The sequence below is a fragment of the Mustela putorius genome, unplaced genomic scaffold, assembly GCF_011764305.1.
Source record: "Mustela putorius furo isolate JIRA1106 unplaced genomic scaffold, ASM1176430v1.1 tig00000867_pilon_pilon_pilon, whole genome shotgun sequence".
Lineage (NCBI taxonomy): Eukaryota > Metazoa > Chordata > Mammalia > Carnivora > Mustelidae > Mustela > Mustela putorius.
In genome coordinates, this window is record NW_025421501.1 from 2,590,569 (window position 1) to 2,599,143 (window position 8,575).

Genomic DNA, 8,575 nt, shown 5'->3' on the forward strand with positions numbered 1-8,575 from the left:
TCATAACCCCACCATCCTGGGATTGAGTCCCACATAGGACTCCTTGCTCGGCAGGGAGCCTGCTTCTCCCTCTGCCTCTGCCTGCCATTCTGTCTGCCTGTGCTCACTCTCTCCCCCTCTCTCTCTCTGATAAATAAATAAAATCTTAGGGGCGCCTGGGTGGCTCAGTGGTTTGGGCTGTTGCCTTCGGCTCGGGTCATGATCTCAGGGTCCTGGGATCGAGCCCCGCATCGGGCTCCCTGCTCCGCAGGAAGCCTGCTTCCCTCTCTCTCTCTGCCTGCCTCTCTGCCTACTTGTGATCTCTGTCTGTCAAATAAATAAATAAAATCTTTAAAAATAAACAAACAAATAAATAAATAAATAAAATCTTTAAAAAAATAAATGAAAATAAAAATTAAAAATATCTTTAAAAAGGAAAAAAAAGATTTTATGGGGCGCCTGGGTGGCTCAGTGGGTTAAGCCTCTGCCTTCAGCTCAGGTCATGATCCCAGGGTTTTGGGATCAAGGCCCACATCGGGCTCTCTGTTCAGCAGGGAGCCTGCTTTCTCCCTCTCTTTCTGCCTGTCTCTATGCCCACTTGTGATCTCTCTGTCAAGTAAATAAATAAAATCTTAAAAAAAAAGATTTTATTTATTTATTGGATGAGACACAGCAAGAGAGGGAACATAAGCAGGGGGCATGGGAGAGGGAGAAGCAGGCTTCCCGCCGAGCAGGGAGCTTGGTGCGGGGCTCGATCCCAGGGTCCTGGAATCATGACCTGAGCGTGAGGTAGACACCTAACGACCGAGCCACTGAGGCGCCCTTAGAAATGTAGTCTTAACTAGAAGTCAGGAATTTTCCAGTCAGCACCAATGAGGAAATCTTGTCATATGTCAATCTTTCCACCCACCCCAACAAAGGAAGATGAAGGTAACCCACCTAATAAGACCCCTGTCTTTCTGCCTAAGGCAAGGCATATGAAATAATTCTTTCTTTTCTTTGGCCTTCCATTTCGTACAGCCCCTGGGAGTTCTCCACTTATTAGATGGGATGCTGCCGGATTCATGAACCGATTAATAAAGCCGATTAGATCTTTCAAATCTACAGGGTCGAATTTTTGTTATTTAACACTTAAATTATTAGAGAAGAAAAACTGTCTTAAACATGGCGGGGGGGGGATGCTAATTCACAGCCCCCTCTGGGAAGCCAGTAGCATTGCTGATAAAATATTTAAGCAATTTTATGGAGGATTATAATGAAATTAAAATTTCTTCTGAGAAACTAAATACCCATCTGCTAACGTTTACTGCCAGCTATCAGTCAAGAGTCTGAAGATTATTGACTGATTGATTTAAAAGTAGGCTCCATGCCCAACATGGGACTTGAACTCACAACCCTGAGATCAAGAGTCACATGTTCTATGCCTGAGACAGCCAGGCACCCCCAAAAGTCAAAAGATCTTTAATGAGACATTTCTTTTGTATACAATCTAATCATGATTACTAGATGTAATTTATCATAAGAAATTCGTCTTAGGGGATACCCGGGTGGCTCAGTAGGTTAAAGCCTCTGCCTTCGGCTCAGGTCATGATCCCTGGGTCCTGGGATCAAGCCCCACATCAGGCTCTCTGCTTAGCAGGGAGCCTGCTTCCCTTCCTCTCTCTCTGCCTGCCTCTCTGCCAACTTGTGATCTCTGTCAAATAAATAAATAAAATCTTAAAAAAGAAAAAAAAAATGGTCTTAGTCCCAGTTCCTATCACAGAGCTCCTAAAACCCTTGGAATTTCCTAAGTGGTCAGTGTGGTAAAGATGTCTTTTGTTATTCATAACAAGCTTCTTTCAACCAACCCCAGAGTTTATGTTAGTGAGGTCGTTGTGGGAAAGAATGTTAGGGTTTGAAACCTATGGCCAAGAAAGAATTCTTCAGACGCCTCTGGTGCAAAAAGGTCGTTTTATTAAAGCACAGGGACAGGACCCATAGATACCAGGGTCATGAGGAGTGGCCCATTATATACTTTCCAGTCTGGAGAAGATTAGGGATAGCGAATGTCTCTAAGGAATTTTGGAAGCAAGGTTTCCAGGACTTTGAGAGGGCTAGCTATTGTTGGGAAAAGGTCATTTATTACTGTCTAATAAAACCTCGTCATGAGACCCTTCGTATATCGGTGGACCATATGCTCGGGGGATGATTGCCAACACGTATCTTCAAGGGAGGGTTTAGAGGTAAAGGAAATTTCTAAAGGAAGTTTTATATGTTAAAGTAGACTACAGAAAAAAAAAAAAAAAGAAAGTAAAAAATAAAAAATAGGGCGCCTGGGTGGCTCAGTGGGTTAAGCCTCTGCCTGTGGCTCAGGTCATGATCTCAGGGTCTTGGGATTGAGTCCCACATCGGGTTCTCTGCTCAGCAGGGAGCCTGCCTCCCCCTCTCTCTCTGCCTGCCTCTCTGCCTACTTGTGATCTATCGAATAAATAAAATCTAAAAAAAAAAAAAAAAAAAAATCCCAAAAGTCATGGGTTTGCAGACCTTCTGGTTGGTGGACAGACGGAGGTGGGAGAGTGGTGTGCCCAGAGGGAGCATGGAAGCTCTATGCCTTCACCTGCCTTGCCCAATGCGCCTCTTCCATTTGGCTGTTCCTGACCTAGGTCCTTTGTAATAAACTGGTAATCTAGTAAGTATACGTTTCTTTTATTTGTTTGAAGTCTACTGTTTTTGTGAATTCTAAGAGCCTATCTAAGAAGCTCATTGAACACCAGGAGGGGCTAGTGGGAACTTCTGATTATAGCCAGCAGATCAGTACAGGTGACAGTTGAGACTTGCTGTTGGTATCTGACATGGGGGTGGAGAGGGGACTATCTTGTGGGCTGAGCTCTTTTTTTTTTTTAAGATTTTATTTATTTGGCAGAGAACACAAGCAGGGGCAGCGGCAGACAGAGGGAGAGGGAGAAGTTGGCCCTCCGCCCCCCATGGAGCAGGAAGCCCACTGCAGGGTTCCATCCCAGGGCCCCGGGATCATGACCTGGGCCACAGGCAGATGCTTAACGACTGAGCCACCCGGGTTCTGCATTGCAGGCTGAGATCTTAACTTGTGGGGTAACCTCAGGTAGATGGCATCAGAATTGAGTTAAATGGTAGGACCCCCCAGCTGGTGTCAGAGAATTACTTGGTATGGGATCCTCCCTCCCCACCTGGTGTCAGAAGTACTCAAGTATTGAGAGTAACAGAGAAATACAGAAAAGTATTTTTTCCTTTAAATTACCTAGTCATTTTTCTCCCTTTAGGTGTTTCTACCAAGAGAGAAATCTTTGACCTGCTCTGTCAGAAGCCATTCTTGTTACAGTAAGACTATAATAAAACCTTGGTGCCTGCTCATAATTTAATGGTCCAAAGAGATTTGTAAACGCTTTGTATCCTAGGGAAGCCTTTGTGCACATCTGTAAGGAGCTAGGAACAAGAATGTTTATATAAACATTTACGGTATCCAAAACTAAACATATATATCTACCAAAAATGAAATGGACCTGGGTGGTTCAGCCTTGGCCTTCAGCTCAAGTCATGATCCCAGAGTACTGGGATCAAGTCCCGTATCGGGCTCCTTGCTCAGCCGGGAGAGTGCTTGTCCCTCTCCTTCTGCCTCGCGCGCTCATGCTCTCTCTCTGTCTCTCAAATAAATTAATAAATAAAATCTTAAAAAAAAAAAGGACATTGTGGAATGTTCATATAATGGAATACTATGCAACAATGAACACATCAATTCTAACTGTACACATCAGCGGGGACAAATCACGAAAAGATAGTCTCAGAAGAATGCATACCGTGTCCTTTCATTTCTATAGAGTTCAAAACTAGACAAGACTAAATATATATATTTTTAAGTTTTAATTTTTTTTTTTTAGAGAGAGAAGGGATGTGAACAAGGAGAGGGGCAGAGGGAGAGGGGATCAAGCAGGGTCCCCGTTGACCTGACACGGGGCTTGATCTCACCACCCTGAGATCATGACCTGAGCCAAAATCAAGAGCCCAACACTTAACTGAGCCACCCAGGCGCCCCAAGACTAAATATCTTATTATCTAGATATACACGTATGTGTGATAAAGATTAGTGTGTTTGAGGGGCGCCTGGGTGGCTCAGTGGGTTAAAGCCTCTGCCTTCGGCTCAGGTCATGATCCCAGGGTCCTGGGATCGAGCCCCACATCGGGCTCTCTGCTTAGCAAGGAGCCTGCTTCCTCCTCTCTCTCTCTGCCTGTCTCTCTGCCTACTTGTGATCTCTGTCTGTCAAATAAATAAATAAAATCTTTAAAAAAAAAAAAAAAGATTAGTGTGTTTGAGCCCCACATTGGGTGTAGAGATTTAAAAAAAAAAAAAAAAAAAAAGATTAGCGCAAAAGTCAGGATGGTAGTTACCTCTTAGGGGGCCAGGAAGGTGATGTGAGGGAACAGTGGGAGAAATTGATAAAGCTTCATTCCTTAGCCTAGTTGGACCTTATTTTTATTATAACCCAAACACTACAAATCCATTATTACATTCATTAGCATGACAATAAAGAGTTTTAAAAAATCACTCTTACTATAGTGGGGGTAGACGGGGAGGAGGGGGACGCGGAGAGCTCCTGTGAAAGGCTTTTGCAACAGCTGGGACTCCCCCTAGTGCAATGGGCGGGGGAAGTTTAGGGCAACCAAGGTCATTGCTCCTCCCTTTGGTGTGAGCTCTACCTGCTGGCCGTGTGCTGCTTGCACTCACACCCAGGTTCTTATCAGAAAAACGTGGACAGTAGTAGTGGCTGCCTTGTGGTCACACAAGACTAGACAAGATGTACGTGCAAAGACCCGGGGGTTCCAAATAGACCAGGCTCCATCCCTTGCGGCTGACAAAATCCAAAGGCAGAGAGTCCAGTGGTGGTGAATCAAGAGAAGGATTTACTTCAGGGAGGTCAACACCACAAAGGCAGCAGACTAGCCCCCTCGAAGACAGTCTCTGCAAAGTGGTGAAAATACCTCTGGGTTCATATAGGAAAATGGGGGGTGCGGGTAGGCGGTGAAAGTCAAATCCTGGATCACTGTCTTGGGGTCAGTTGTGGCCGGGGTCTTGCTGGCTCAGGAAAGTCCTTATTGCTGGAGGGGGTAGTTTTCGGTTCCCGTGGTGGGGAGGTGGAATGGGGGGATGATTTGCCCTGGGGGTCTTCCACCTGAGCCAAGAGCCAAGCTGGAGAGGAGCACCCAACCAGCAAATCTGAGGTTAAAATGGAGGCAGCTGAAACCCTCCATACGCACAGGGTCTGGTACTCAGTAAGCACTCAGGACGCTCACCGAGGGCTGTTCAGGAAGGGCGGATCTTTTTCTTTCTTTCTTTCTTTTTTAAAGATTTTATTTATTTATTTGACAGAGAGATATCCAGAGAACCCAAGCAGGGGAAGCAGCAGTGGGAGAAAGAGATGCCAGCTCCCAGCTGAGCAGAAGCCCATATGCGGCTTGATCCTGGGACCCTGGGATCAAGACCTGAGCTGAAGGCAGAGGCTTAATCATTGAGCCACCCAGGCGCCCCAAGAGCATCTTTTTCTAACCTACTGAGAACCATCAGTCAGCTCGCCAAATGCTTTGCCTGCCAGCCCTGTCTGCCCAGAACAGACTTCTTTTTCTAGCTGGCACAAAAGCTAGCGGTCCCCCCTGAAAATGCTCAGGAAACAATTTACCACGGGCACCTAAGCAGGAGGGATCTCGGTACTGAGATAAAAATCACCAGGGAAAGAAATCAGGTCTGTCACAGGAGCTGAGAAATTTGGATGCTCCTCCTGGGGGTTGAGAGAGAGGACAGAATGGGCAGTACACCCGAATTTCTGGCAACTACTTTTCCTGCTTGAGGGGAGCTGGAGAGTCTGCGGGCCCCGGAAGACTGAGGGTACAAAATTATGCCCCCAAGAGCATTCACTCCCTGCGGCAGCACCTACCTGATCGCTACCACACGGGGTCTCCTGCTCCCTGGTGGCGACAGGGGATTCTGCACACTCCCAGGAGCTAAAGGTTCCCTAATTCCCTGGGCTGGGGAGCAGGGCCAGGGACTGGTCACAGACAGATCATACCTGAAAAGTACATTTGCATATGAGGGCACCATTATTTACTCTCTTCTGCTTCCATAGACTTCTAGCAATTCTGTCCCAAATCATGGGAACTTTCCCTTCAGAAAAAAAGGAAATCAAACACACAATACCATTTTCAGATTCCATTCATGTATTTATTTTTATTTTTTATAGATATTTATTTATTAGCAGGAGGTAGGGGCAGAGGGAGAGGTAGAAGCAGACTCGCCACTGAGCAGGGAGCCTGACACAGGGCTCGCTCCCAGGACCCCGGGATCATGACCTGAGCTGAAGGCAGATGCTTAACTGACTGAGCCACCCAGGCGCCCCTCCAGATTTTTTTTTTTTTTTAATTCTATACAAATTTGCCCTGGTTATTTGTGTTTTCCCCTTGGAGCTGAGTGTTGTGTGTGTCCCCCTTCCGCGAGCACATAAACGAACCGCATCTCTTTCTCCACATCCTGAGTCACCAGAGACTTCATAGTGTTTGTTTTAGAGGGCCAAAGCTAGAACCCCAAATGCCCACTTAACACAACTTTTAAAGGTTATGGTAAAATGTACAGAACATAAATTTTTGTCATTGTCACCATTTTAAAAAAAGATTTTATTTATTTGACAGACAGGATCACAAGTAGGCAGAGAGGCAGGCAGAGAGAGAGAGGGGAGGCAGGCTCCCCTTGGAGCAGAGAGCCCAATGAGGGGCTCAATCCCAGGACCCCGGGATAATGACCTGAGCCGAAGGCAGAGGCTTAACCCATTGAGCCACCCAGGTGTCCCCATTGTCACCATTTTTGACTGTCAGTGTTCAGTGGCATTAGGTACATTGATGCTGTTGTGACACCATCACTGTCATCCGCCTCTGGGACGCCTTCCATTTTCCCCTTCGGAATGCTGTCCTTGGGCACCTGGGCGGCTCGGTTGGTTGAGCAACTGCCTTTGGCTCAGGTCATGATGCCGAGAGTCCAGGGGTCGAGCCCTGCATCGGGCTCCCTGCTCCATGGGGAGTCTGCTTTTCCCTCTGACCTTCTCCCCTCACATGCTCTCTCTCATTGTCTCTCTCTAAAATAAATAAATAAATAACATCTTTAAAAAATGAAAGAAACTCTGTCCTCACTAAACTCCTCATTTCCTAGCAACCACCATTCTGCTTTCTGACTCTACAAATTGGGCTACTCTGGACACAAAAATGCCCACTTCTGAGTTTCGCAGATGTGCTTTTGTATTGTGAATCTGCTGTCATATTATATATCCGCCATGGGAAAATTCCGAGTTCTTCACTTTATATTTTTTGCTTGTGTTTTAAAAATCTAGGAAGGATTTTTTTTAATTGCGATAAAATATACATAAGATTTACCATAACTTTTTAAAAAAGATTTTATTTCTTTATTTGACAGAGGGAGAGAGATCACAAGTAGGCAGAGCAGCAGGCAGAGAGAGAGGGAAGCAGGCTCCCTGCTGAGCAGAGAGACCGATGCGGGGCTCCAGCCCAGGACTGGGATCATGACCCAAGCTGAAGGCAGAGGCTTAACCCACCGAGCCACCCAGGCGCCCCCCCAATTTAACTTAAAAAAATATATTTTATTTATTTACTTTTACAAGAAAGAGAGCGTGAATGAGGCTTGGGGCTGGAGGGACAGAGAGAGAAGCGGTCTCCCTGCTGAGCAGGGAGCCAGATGCGAGCTTGATTCCAGGACCCCTGGATTTGGACTGAGCCGAAGGCAGACGCTTAACGGACTGAGGCACCCAGGTGTCTGCAATTTAACTCTTTGCCTAATTCAGTGGCAGAAGTACACAACTGTGTCCACTATCCATTACCAGAAGTTTTCCATCATCTACAGTGTGACATTCTGTTTCCATTAAACAGTAAGTCTCCATCTTCTACCCCAATACCCACCAGCTCCTGGTAACCTCTATTCTACTTTCTGTTCCTATGAACTTGAATCCAGGAAGAAGTTTAAGGTCATTTCTGCTCTATTCTTACTTTAAGTAAGCTCTACGCCCAACGTGGGACTTGAACTCATGACCATGAGATCAAGAGTCACGTGCTCTACCAACTGAGCCAGCCAGGCTCCCCAGTGTCATTTCCGGTAGGGAAAGTTGCTCATGTTAGATTGGCTATAGGAGTGGATAGGGTTCCCACTGTCCACATGTGACACTTTAGTTCAGGAGATGACCAATATTAAATAAAGTTATGATTTAGCAAATCTTTTTTTTTTCTTAATTTAACAAATCTTAACAAGCCTCTACAACCTGATGGATGCTACTGAAGGGTTCAGTTCCCAGTGATGATGAAAATACTTTCCAATTAAGAGCCTAAGATGGGTACCTGGCTGGCTCAGTGGGTAGACCATGGGACTTGATTTCCAGGTCATGAGTTCAAACCCTGCATTGGGCCTTGAACTTACTTTAAAAAAGAAAGAAAGATGGGGCTCTTGGGTGGCTCAGTGGGTTAAAGCCTCTGCTTTTGGCTGGGGTCATGATCCTGGGGTCCTGGGATCAAGCCCCACATTGGGCTCTCTGCTCCG

General features: G+C 46.0%; 1 non-coding gene across 1 annotated transcript; it reads right to left on the reverse strand.

The window, feature by feature from the left end:
* Positions 1-8,046: 8,046 nt before the first annotated feature.
* Positions 8,047-8,119, reverse strand: TRNAK-CUU. The gene has a single exon. It is a non-coding gene; the product is annotated as a tRNA-Lys (tRNA).
* Between the last annotated feature and the right edge of the window lie 456 nt (positions 8,120-8,575).